General features: G+C 38.0%; 1 long non-coding RNA gene across 2 annotated transcripts; it reads right to left on the reverse strand.

Moving 5' to 3' along the window:
- Positions 1-317: 317 nt before the first annotated feature.
- On the reverse strand, positions 318-10,223 carry LOC309478017. Of its 2 annotated transcripts, none has more exons than XR_014198754.1 (3): positions 10,112-10,223; positions 971-1,065; positions 318-455 (listed from the first exon to the last, which is right to left on the reverse strand). It is a non-coding gene; the product is annotated as an uncharacterized lncRNA (long non-coding RNA). The 2 variants fall into 2 exon arrangements; XR_014198755.1 differs by lacking the exon at positions 10,112-10,223 and adding an exon at positions 5,313-5,331.
- Between the last annotated feature and the right edge of the window lie 2,359 nt (positions 10,224-12,582).

A 12,582-nucleotide genomic window follows, 5' to 3' on the forward strand; every position in this document is an offset into this window, starting at 1 on the left:
TTTATTTAGTTAAAATGCCATCTGTGAACATGTTGGCTGAAATACTTTTTAAACATAAAATGCAATTTTAACACTTAACAACAAACAGGTAACAGTTAGCACTTAATTAAAGGAATAGTTCACCCAAAAATTTAAATTAGCACATGATTTACTCACCCTCAAGTCATCCTAGGTCTATATGACATTCTTCTTTCAGACGAATACAATCAGAGTTCTATTAAAAAATGTCCTGGCTCTTCCAAGCTTTATAACGACAGTGAAATGCTGTTTCTTTTTTGAGGTCCATAAAAGTGCAAACGAAATCCCATTCAAAGTCTGCAAGGTTTTGCAGAAGTGAGGACACCTGTAGGCTTACAGTGGTGTTCTTGTTTTGCACAACTTGGCCAGTTTTCTTTGAAGTTACTTGTCCTTTCTTTGTTTTTGATCCACGTTCAGGATTGATGTCAAGAAAGCATCTAAAAGGCAGAAAAAAACAACAATTAAATATTATTAACTGAGTGTATATATTTTGACAAAGAGAGACAGCACAAAAGCTGTCTAAAACTGAACAACATGAAAAAAAAAAATGCAATGTTGGATGTTGTGATCAATAACTGATATTTTTTTCTGCCCTGGTAAAATACATCAACTCAATGTGTCTGTTTACATGCAACACTGTCAACTAACTACATTTTTGGAAGTGGGGTTGCCAGATTTAAAGTTTTATTCTACAACTTTTGTCTACTCATCACCCAGCTCATTAACAATATCATCCCCTCATCAGGTCCATCAGAGTATCAGTGGAAAGGCAGTCTTTAGACTCCGTTTATATAGAGCACACACTGCCAGAATCCAGCCCAAACATTTGTGACAGAAATAATTTAACTTAATTGCAAGCCTTGCCATGTTTATTGCATATATGACAACATGATTTACCAGACTAAAATGCATGTTTGCACCCAAAAATTTTAATTCTGTCATTATTACTCACCCTCAAGACTTTTGTTCATCTTCGGGACACAAATGAAGATATTTTTGATGAAATCCGATAGTTTTGTCCTTCCATTGATAACAATATCATTGCAACTGTCCAGAAGCCCAGAAAAGTGGTAAAAACATTGGTAAATATATAGCTACAGTGGTTCAACCTAAATATTATGAAGCAGGGTTTCTGCACATTTTTTAAAGTCAAATTTAAGGCTTTTTAAGACCTTTTTAAGACCCGAAGAAATCAAAATTAATACCATGCATTAGGGGTGTGCAATATTGACAAAATATGTCTCGATCGATATTTTCAAAGTTTTCTTGATAATAATTAGATAACATTTTACTGATTGTGTTTCTGTGCTTGGTGCCATGGCTTGTTTAGGCCTGTTGACAGCTGACTGACAAAGATATTCATATTTTTCATATTCTATGCAGTGGTCAGTTTACAGCAGTGACAGAAATTAACATTTTTTATTAAGGGGTAATATTTGCCACCTTAAATTGATTTCAAGGGGCATTTTCACCTATATATGGACATTTGTAGATGCTTCAACAAAATATCTTTCACATCTACTGCAGTCAGATTCACCCGTGTTCACGCTGAAGGAATCACTCACATGGCTGGGCACTTGTATGACACATCAAGGATATTAAGAGGCTAAAAGCAGGTTTAAATATTGCCCCATTGAAGTCAACAGGGTGCAAATTTTAAAAAGAGGATAACACGGTGTAGGCAACACCAATTTTTGTCGTTGTTCTCTGTATTGACAGCACTCCAAATTTACAAAAAAATGTTCTCCTTTAAGGTTGCACTAGTTACATGGATTATTATGACCGCCGCTAGCGTAGCTAGCGAAAGCGGTCATATAGGGATTGTCAAAGTTTTTTATGTAGCCCCACTAGACTTCTAAGGAAAAATTTCGTTTGGTCCCCGGGGGCCACTCCCCCCCCGCGCTGGGCCCCCCCAAACCCAAAAAAATGCAGTTTTTCCTAAATAACTACCTGAACCGTGGCACCGAGGATGAAGAAATTTTTATGGTATGTTGGTCTACTAGACTTTTACGGAAAAATTTCGTTTGGTCCCCGGGGGCCACTTCCCCCCCCGCGCTGGGGCCCCCTTAAATTTTTCGTCAACGATACCAGGGACACCGAAACACCGGGGAACATGAAATTTGGTGGGCATGTAGCCCCACTAGACTTCTAAGGAAAAATTTCGTTTGGTCCCCGGGGGCCACTCCCCCCCCGCGCTGGGCCCCCCCAAACCCAAAAAAATTCAGTTTTTCCTAAATAACTACCTGAACCGTGGCACCGAGGATGAAGAAATTTTTATGGTATGTTGGTCTACTAGACTTTTACGGAAAAATTTCGTTTGGTCCCCGGGGGCCACTTCCCCCCCCCCCGCGCTGGGGCCCCCTTAAATTTTTCGTCAACGATACCAGGGACACCGAAACACCGGGGAACATGAAATTTGGTGGGCATGTAGCCCCACTAGACTTCTAAGGAAAAATTTCGTTTGGTCCCCGGGGGCCACTCCCCCCCCGCGCTGGGCCCCCCCAAACCCAAAAAAATGCAGTTTTTCCTAAATAACTACCTGAACCGTGGCACCGAGGATGAAGACATTTTTATGGTATGTTGGTCTACTAGACTTTTACGGAAAAATTTCGTTTGGTCCCCGGGGGCCACTTCCCCCCCCGCGCTGGGGCCCCCTTAAATTTTTCGTCAACGATACCAGGGACACCGAAACACCGGGGAACATGAAATTTGGTGGGCATGTAGCCCCACTAGACTTCTAAGGAAAAATTTCGTTTGGTCCCCGGGGGCCACTCCCCCCCCGCGCTGGGCCCCCCAAACCCAAAAAAATGCAGTTTTTCCTAAATAACTACCTGAACCGTGGCACCGAGGATGAAGACATTTTTATGGTATGTTGGTCTACTAGACTTTTACGGAAAAAATTTCGTTTGGTCCGCGGGGGCCACTTCCCCCCCCGCGCTGGGGCCCCCGTAAATTTTTCGTCAACGATACCAGGGACACCGAAACACCGGGGAACATGAAATTTGGTGGGCATGTAGCCCCACTAGACTTCTAAGGAAAAATTTCGTTTGGTCCCCGGGGGCCACTCCCCCCCCCGCGCTGGGCCCCCCCAAACCCCAAAAAATGCAGTTTTTCCTAAATAACTACCTGAACCGTGGCACCGAGGATGAAGAAATTTTTGTGGTATGTTGGTCTACTAGACTTTTACGGAAAAATTTCATTTGGTCCCCGGGGGCCACTTCCCCCCCCCCGCGCTGGGGCCCCCGTAAATTTTTCGTCAACCATACCAGGGACACCGAAACACCGGGGAACATGAAATTTGGTGGGCATGTAGCCCCACTAGACTTCTACGGAAAAATTTCGTTTGGTCCCCGGGGGCCACTCCCCCCCCGCGCTGGGCCCCCCCAAACCCCAAAAAATGCAGTTTTTCCTAAATAACTACCTGAACCGTGGCACCGAGGATGAAGAAATTTTTATGGTATGTTGGTCTACTAGACTTTTACGGAAAAATTTCGTTTGGTCCCCGGGGGCCACTTCCCCCCCCGCGCTGGGGCCCCCGTAAATTTTTCGTCAACGATACCAGGGACACCGAAGCACCGGGGAACATGAAATTTGGTGGGCATGTAGCCCCACTACACTTCTACGGAAAAATTTCGTTTGGTCCCCGGGGGCCACTCCCCCCCCGCCCTGGGCCCCCCCAAACCCAAAAAAATGCTGTTTTTCCTAAATAACTACCTGAACCGTGGCACCGAGGATGAAGAAATTTTTATGGTATGTTGGTCTACTAGACTTTTACGGAAAAATTTCGTTTGGTCCCCGGGGGCCACTTCCCCCCCCCTGCGCTGGGGCCCCCGTAAATTTTTCGTCAACGATACCAGGGACACAGAAACACCGGGGAACATGAAATTTGGTGGGCATGTAGCCCCACTAGACTTCTACGGAAAAATTTCGTTTGGTCCCCGGGGGCCACTCCCCCCCACCCCCCCCCCCCACCCCCCCCGCGCTGGGCCCCCCCAAACCCCAAAAAATGCAGTTTTTCCTAAATAACTACCTGAACCGTGGCACCGAGGATGAAGAAATTTTTATGGTATGTTGCTCTTAAGGGCCCACATCAACCTAGCCCATAATCACTCATTTGTGATTTGCGCCCCTCCCATAAAAAATGAAAATGCAATATTATTCTGCTTTAACTTCAAATATGCCTCAAATATGCCAATGACTAACCCTATCTTCAGTGGAGATGTTCAGAACTGCACCATATTTCATGTGTATGATTAACTTGACAACCTCTGGGGGTATCCTCTGCTAAGTTTTGTAGAATTTCATCCATGGGGGGGTATAAAATAAATTCATTTATGTGCACATTTAGTGACTGTACACTCATCGGCCTGTAGATGGTGCTGTTGAGCGAAGGGTTGCTGGTTTAGGATGATACTGTCACACACACACATGCAGGAATACAAACAAACGCAAGCATGCACACACACTGACATTCACACGCACAGACACACACCCATACACACACATACAAATCCACATGCACAGACACACACACACAAACACACACGCGCACACATGTACGCACACATACATACACGCACAGACACACACACAGACACACACATACACAAACACACACACATACACACACACACACACACAGACATGCACATACTATTACTTTTTTTAGGTATATACATAAACACGCAATACAGCCAAATTACTCCACGTCATTTATTTTTGTGGAAAGCCAGTGCAGGCCTGAGCGGCGGTCATATTTTGTACCGCGATGCGGTACATCTAGTTTAAACAATGTTTTTACTAGCTTTCTGGGCCTTAAAAGTTGCAAAGACGTTGCTGTCTATGGGTGGTTCAGAAACCTCTCAGATTTCATCAAAAATATCTTAATTTGTGTTCTGAAGATGAACGAAGGTCTTACAGGTTTGGAACGACATGAGGGTGAGTAATTAATGACAGAATTTTCACTAATCCTTCAACTGAAAACAACTTGCACTGACATATCTTAAAATATATGACTGCCACTGTTTTATCTCAAGATGCACACCAGTAATGTTTTTTTTTTTATGATACATTATTATAAAAGCTGCTTAAATACCCTAATTTTATTAAGGCCTAGACCTGGCTTAAGCTAAGCCCTGTATGGAAACCAGGGCCATATTGTTCATACCAGTAGTCAACATAATAAATACTGTCAAGTCAAGGTTAGTGACACAATTCAGTCTAATATATATAATATATATATATATATATATATATATATATATATATGAATGGCAAATATGCCAATGACTAACCTCTGAACAAACTCAAGGTGACTTAGGTAAAGTTGGTTTTATATTCGATATTCGCACATTCGCGTTAAATAACTTTTTCAATTAAATAGTCAATAAAGCTATTTAATTATTTAATTCGAAGCAGCTACATGATATTGACAACAAAGATTGTGAACTACAACATTTTCTACAATCGATCAAAATGGGCAAGTATATTTTTAATGCATACATACTTTAGTTGAATATTCAATGTAGTGTGGTAACCAAGATAGGGACCGTCTAAAATGTTCATATTGTTTTTCATCGTGTGCAAACAGACAACTACATTTTAGCCAACTGCAGATGTACTGGCAAATATCTCTCACATTATGTGTTCTGATGCTAACCACACCCCCATAACTAATCCTAAACGTACCAATAGAGGGTAATAATATGGCGGGGGTTGAAATTTGGCACAACACATGTTTTTCGCACGCTGGAAACGACGCTGTCCACGGTTCTGAATTTCATACATTATCCTGTATTCCAGAATCCACTTCTTCAGGACTCCATAACAAAAATTTTACTTGAATCATTACAATAAGGGTGTTGCTTATTTATAACGTTGAAAATATGATTAATCTAAAGTATCTGAATTTCTTTAATCAATGAAAGAAATGTGTTGTACAAGGAACAGCAGTTATAATACATACTTTTACCTAATACATTGATCAAAGTTAATTGAGTAGAGTGATCACTAGGAACATGCTATAACCTCTCGAACATGAAAAAAGGTGAAATTAGAATAATTTCTTCAGAATATGATTGTAGTATACTTACAGTAAGGTAGGTATTGGCAGTATTCAACATGTAACAAGTCAGTCTGATCACTAGGAAATTACTACAACCATTGGAATATATATATAAAAACACTATAGGTGAACTACAGTTTATTACATAAACATATGTAATAAACACATGTAATAATGTTTATTACATAAATATATTTGATAATTGTACAGTAAGGGAGTTCTTGTCAAAATTCCACCTGTAGCAAGTCAGTGTGGTCACTAGGAAAGCACCACAGCCTTTGGAACAGGAAAAAATACTTTGGGGGAATTACAGTAATTTTTTCTTGAACTTATTGGTTTATTGTACGTACAGTAAGGGAGTTATTGTCAAAATTCCACCAGTAGTAAGTCAGTCTGATCACTAGGAAAGCACTACAACCATTGGAATATAAATATAAAAAAACACTATAGGTGAATTACAGTTTATTACATAAACATATGTAATAAACACATGTAATAATGTTTATTACATAAATATATTTGATAATTGTACAGTAAGGGAGTTATTGTCAAAATTCCACCTGTAGTAAGTCAGTGTGGTCACTAGGAAAGCACTACAGCCTTTGGAACAGGAAAAAATGATTTGTTTATTGTACTGTTTGGGGGGGTACAGTTGTAAGACCCAGGACCAGATAATATGATGAAAGAAGACCAGGAGTCGTGAAATTCAATCAAATAAGTAAAATTTTACTGAAGAATAGTCTGCAGTTAAATTGGTAGAGCCAGCGTCAAAGTCACGAGGAGGTCGCAAGCCAACTCTACCTTACAAACAAATCTCACACAATTATACCTTTTCCAAGGACATGCATTACATAATCGTTTACTTCTGATTGGCTAAGAGAACATAAAGTCTAAACAATAATGCATTTTTGATAGATAAGTGGGTATATCGCCGTTAATCAGAATATTTGTCGTCCATTTCCGAGATTGAAGTCCGTGGTGACCTTCTTCCAGGGTCCGAGAATGTTGTATATCACAAAGTTCAGAATCTGCAAAGAATATCAAACGCACACACACACACACAGAACACTGACAAACAACAGTTCTCTTCGAGGCTGAAGAAGGCCTGAGCTCATTATCAGAAGAGCAGTCCAACTTAACAGGCTGATAAAACATTTCACTCCAGGAAAGCAGGAACGATAGTATGCCCCTTTACTCCACTCCCTAAAAAAATACACATGAGATGTTCACTTAATGAAATTAAGGTGAAATTATGTATAAATTGACCCTCAAACTTATGCAAGTCAACTAAGACAGATATATAGATGCAGATATGTGGATATTGTTGTGAAATATGCAATTATTCTATTCTAATCATGGCTTTTGGTATATGAAGTATTTATGGGTCATAGTAAACCACAATTGTAACTAATAAAAAGTGGTTTTATAATGAAAGGTACCATAAGTAGTTGTTAAACAATTTATTATGAAAGTGTTTACTATAAAACACTTGTATTAATAATCATTGTAACCATATATTGAGAAAATAGTTTATTAAGAAAAACACCTGAACTTGTTTTATAAAGATTTTTATTATGAAAATGGTTTATAAAGAAAAACATACCTCACTGAATGTTGTAAGCATTTATTAAGCAGATGATGGTGGCAGAGTAGAGAGGAACTGAAAATGTATTAGAAAGAGCTTTGCAAAAGAAAGGAGAAAAATGCCATCATTACCGTCTGTGTGTTGCGGACGAGATACAGAAGATACAGCGATGATGGAAAGGTCCAGAAAAAGAGGACAAACAGACAAAGAGTTTTATATGCGAAAGTTCTAAGGGGTCTTCCAGAAATAATGACAGTTCAAGATTTTGTGTTTGACCAATTGGCTGTAAAAGACAATGTATGCAGAGGGAGTTTCCAGGAGGGGATTTCTGAACATGTCAAAAAGTTGATGGACTTTAAAAAGGACTGTAAAGGAATGTCCAGCCAGACGCAGGTGTAACGGACGTGGAAGGACACACTCACAATTGGGGTTCAGCTCGAATTTATCTTTTTTTGGAAACAACAAGAAAGACAATTTACATTGGCTGATGAAAGACTGCAGACATTCATATGGACCGCAGCGTTGACACTTGAATCTGCTGCTGTTACCACTAACTTGTATTATTCACATTAAACACATAGTAATGATATACAATGTGAAAAACTTAACATAATACTTATAATAAGTACACCAATGTAAATGTACAGAATAGTTAATTGCAGACAACATCAGAAATTCTTAATTAATTGTCAAATAACATTTGTTAACAATTATAACAGAATAAACACGAAAGCAACATACCTTTTTTTGGAAACAACAAGAAAGACAATTTACATTGGCTGATGACAGACTGCAGACATTCATATGGACTAGAAAGATAGAAATGACACATTCACTCAACTCATAATACAAATAATCGTCAGATAGTTAAGACAGACGCAATCGTCACGAGAAATGAATCCGTGCTCGCACGTGTGACGCACATGGAAATTCAATACATCTTATAATACTCTCAACAACCGTGTTAAAGTGCTAAATGCATTATCTATATGTTCACATATATGTATGAAATATATTGCGTCAAAAAGATTCACTTGAAACGTATAATTTTCACAATTAATTTGTTAATGCGTCAGAGCATGAAAAACCATACATACCCGCAGCGTTGACACTTGAATCTGCTGCGGTACGGCAAGAGAAGAGCGACAAAATCCAATATCTGCAGTACCATTAATAGCCACAGGAGGGGAGCCTTCTAACACCAATAAATACAACCAAATGCCTTATTTTATGAAATTCACATAATACTCTTTAAATTAAATGTTCTTTTTAACCCTGTTACACAGATTCACCAAGGACGTCTCCGGTGTTAGATACCTTGCCATTGCACCTCATGAAGTTAAAAGCTTGTAAATTATTTGGTTTTGATTTACTTACAATATATATAATCTATATGCAATACATGAGTACAGAGTCTCTCTCGCCGCTCTCTGAATCCCAAGACAATTATCATCAAAAGGCCCCTTGCATGTGAACACAACCCAAGGGCACACACTGGAATGCACCTAAAAGAAAATGAATACAGAAATGATTAGGATACATACTTGATTTTTTGAATTTTTAATAAGAATAAAGTAATCATTCAAAAGGATATATATAATTAAATTGAAGAGACAGGGGATTCTGACCCCAACCCTTCAGTACGTACAGTAAGGGAGGTATTGTCAAAATTTCACCTGTAGTAAGTCAGTGTGGGACAGTGTAAGTCAATAGGAAAGCACTACAGCCTTTGGAACAGGAAAAAATACTTTAGGGGAATTACTGTAATTTTTTTTTATTAATATTTGTATACTGAACGTACAGTAAGGGAGGTACTGTCAAAATTCCACCTGTAGTAAGTCAGTCTGGTCAGTAGGAACATACTACAACCTTTGGAACATGAAAGAAATCTCTTTGGTGAATTACTGTAACTTTTACATAAAACATTTTTGCGTACTGTATGTACAATAGCCTACACAAAAGTACACTAAAGCAGCAAATATCAAACCTGAAACCATTTTTACCCTGGATGTTTAAAAAAAAAAAAAAAAAACTTGACTATGTTCATAGTGAAGGTCCTAACTTACATGATCAAGTCTGCAACTTGGGTAAAGTTGCTTTTTATATTCGCTTCGCATATTTGCGGAGTTCCGCGTTCAATATGTCGTGAGCTGAATATTGTTACTACACAAATAACATTGTTTTAATATTTTAATCTCCTCAAAATGAGCATTCCTTCGGGTTTGCACTTTGCAGATGGTCCCTTCTTAGCAGCCTGCGCATAGAGATCAATGTATTTTGTCCAGTGCGAAGGAAAGATCGTTTTGAGGAAATTTATGTTGTAGCTTCTGGTGTTTTATCTGTAGTTATATGTGATAGGTGTTGTGTGTAGCAACAACGTTTAGTTCACGAGTTATTGAACGCGGAAGTCCGCGAATGTGCATATATGCGGATATAAAACCAACTTTACCTAAGTCTCAAGGTGCTGCCTCTTCCTGGTACTGCAAGCTGAACTCATAGGAGGAGGCAAACAGCGCTGCCAGGCCAGTGATGAAGTCAGGAAGTGATCCTTCACACACACCTTGACCTTCCAAATTTAATATCCAGCACTGGTTGCTTAGAGATTGACCTGTAATGGAATAAAATAAAATAAAAATAAAAAAATAATATTAATAATTAAAATAACTACTGTGGGTTCCACTGTGGTTCGATGTAGTTGTCTATTCATAGTTCTATGAATTAAATTTCTCAACTAAAAATTAAAATTGGTTAGAATGCTAGAATGCACTGGCATATTATGTTTGTTTTAAGCATAAACTCAGTTAATTTAGACTTATTCTTTCAGAAAACAAGACAATTTTTACGTGTCTATTAAATGCTTCTTCATGTAAGAATTGTAGATATCTGGACTGGAAACAAAATAAAAACACTAATTAAAAAAAAACATATTTTGCAGTGGGGTGAGTAAATGATGGCTTTTCATTTTAGGTTTCATCTACACTCTAAAAACTCCTGGGTCAAAAATAACCCATAATGGGTTATTTTTGACCCAACTCCTGGGTTAAAAAGGGACCAACTAATTTATGGGTTATTTCAACTCAGAAAATTGGGTTATGCTTTTTGACCCAAATTATGGGTTAAATACCTGACCCAAATGTTGGGTTTAAAAAACCCAACATCTGGGTAGAAATAACCCAAAAATTAGTTGGTCCCTTTTTAACCCAGGAGTTGGGTCAAAAATAACCTAACTTGGGTCACTATCCCAGTATGCCTTATTTCAGAAAATAAAACTTTGTTTTACATTATATTACACACTTCAAGCACTTTTACATTTTTATTGCATTAAATAAAAATCTATAAGAAAAAACACACACTTGGACATGTTTATTTTCATATTTATTTTAGGTCACACTGTAATAACAATATTAGAAATAAAAAATAGAAAAATAAACAACAATTCTCAGAAGAGCCTCAGGAATTTAAGCCTGGGACCAACTTTGGGGACAAGATTTTTGATAGTGTCATCATCAAAGAGAAGAAATGCCTCCTCATCTATCTGAAAGACAGAAAACAAGACAATATGAGTATTGTTAATAAGTCGAGACAATTGTGAACCACTCACCAGACACTCTTTCATTATCAAGCTAACAAATAATCACTTTTAAGGTAATGCAGTGGCTTTTTTATTAAATTTTTTTTACGTGGCCCAAATTGCTAGTTAACTAATGTGGTTATTTTGCAGCATTAACATTAGGGGAGAACCGGGGCGAAAGTAACGCGGGACGAAAGTAACAAAGCGATTTTCTCAGAGCCCTGACTATATTAGCATTTCAAGCTATGACAGCACGTTCAGTACGCAACCATTGACGGAGCTGCCAGATATCACGTGATTTCGTCATCGTTTCCCGCAGTTAGGTCCAGTAAGCAGTTTTCGAGTTCGATAAGTAAATTACTGAAGCGGTACTTTTTTTCTAATTACAAGATGTGTTTTTCGTTTCATGTCAAACAGTAATGATCAATCTACATGTTATTAAGTGCTGTAACACATCCTGAAGTTTGCCTTGTTAGAGTTTTTCAGTATAAAAGTAAATCGGGTTTAAACGTCAGGAGTTCCTGTCGGGACGAAAGTAACACTTGTTACTTTTGTCCCGCTATAGTGAAAACAAGTGTTTCTTTTGTCGCGCTGCTAATGTGGTGACTTTCTCTGTGTTGCAGCATTTATTAAAACATGTTTATGTCATATTATACTAACAGAATATGGCAAGATTGAGGGTCAGTAAGACAGATAGAGGTCTGATTCAGCCAGATGTTTAAGAGAGGGCGTTCACATTTAAATCAGCTGATTTCTGTGTCACCATTCCATTTACCTTAGTCACATTTAGGTTTTAGCCATACCTTATAGCTTTTCCACCTCCACCTATGTATTTTCAGGGTTTCCATCCTGATGTTTTAATGCAGATTTTAAATTTATGCATAAAACCTTGATGGAAACATGACTATTGTTACATTATGTTGAGAATTTATATTATGGTAATTTAATTTAATTTTCATATTGTTCATGTTGAAAACACATTTTATCAAATAGATTGACATTGCCAATAAAAAAAAATATTCTAAACAATTCAAATTTGTACTGTTGGGTTATTTGAAACATTGATGAAACTGAAATTTAAAATGAAAATGTAAATTAACAATTTTTTACAAATATAAAGGCCAAAATATGTTTGCAGTTACATGTTAACAAGGTCATATACTCAGGTATATTTAGGCTAATAAAAAAAACAAAAAAAACAAGAGTAACACAAACAATCTAGCTTGTATATTGTTGTGTTACTTTTGACCCACCTGTGTGTTACTTTCGTCCCAACTGACGGGGTCGAAAGTAACATGAGCAGTCTTAAGTTCAAAGTGAAATTATACTGAAGTCCTTCTACAT

Source organism: Leuciscus leuciscus (genome assembly GCF_965113295.1).
Source record: "Leuciscus leuciscus genome assembly, chromosome: 16".
NCBI classification, from domain to species: domain Eukaryota; kingdom Metazoa; phylum Chordata; class Actinopteri; order Cypriniformes; family Leuciscidae; genus Leuciscus; species Leuciscus leuciscus.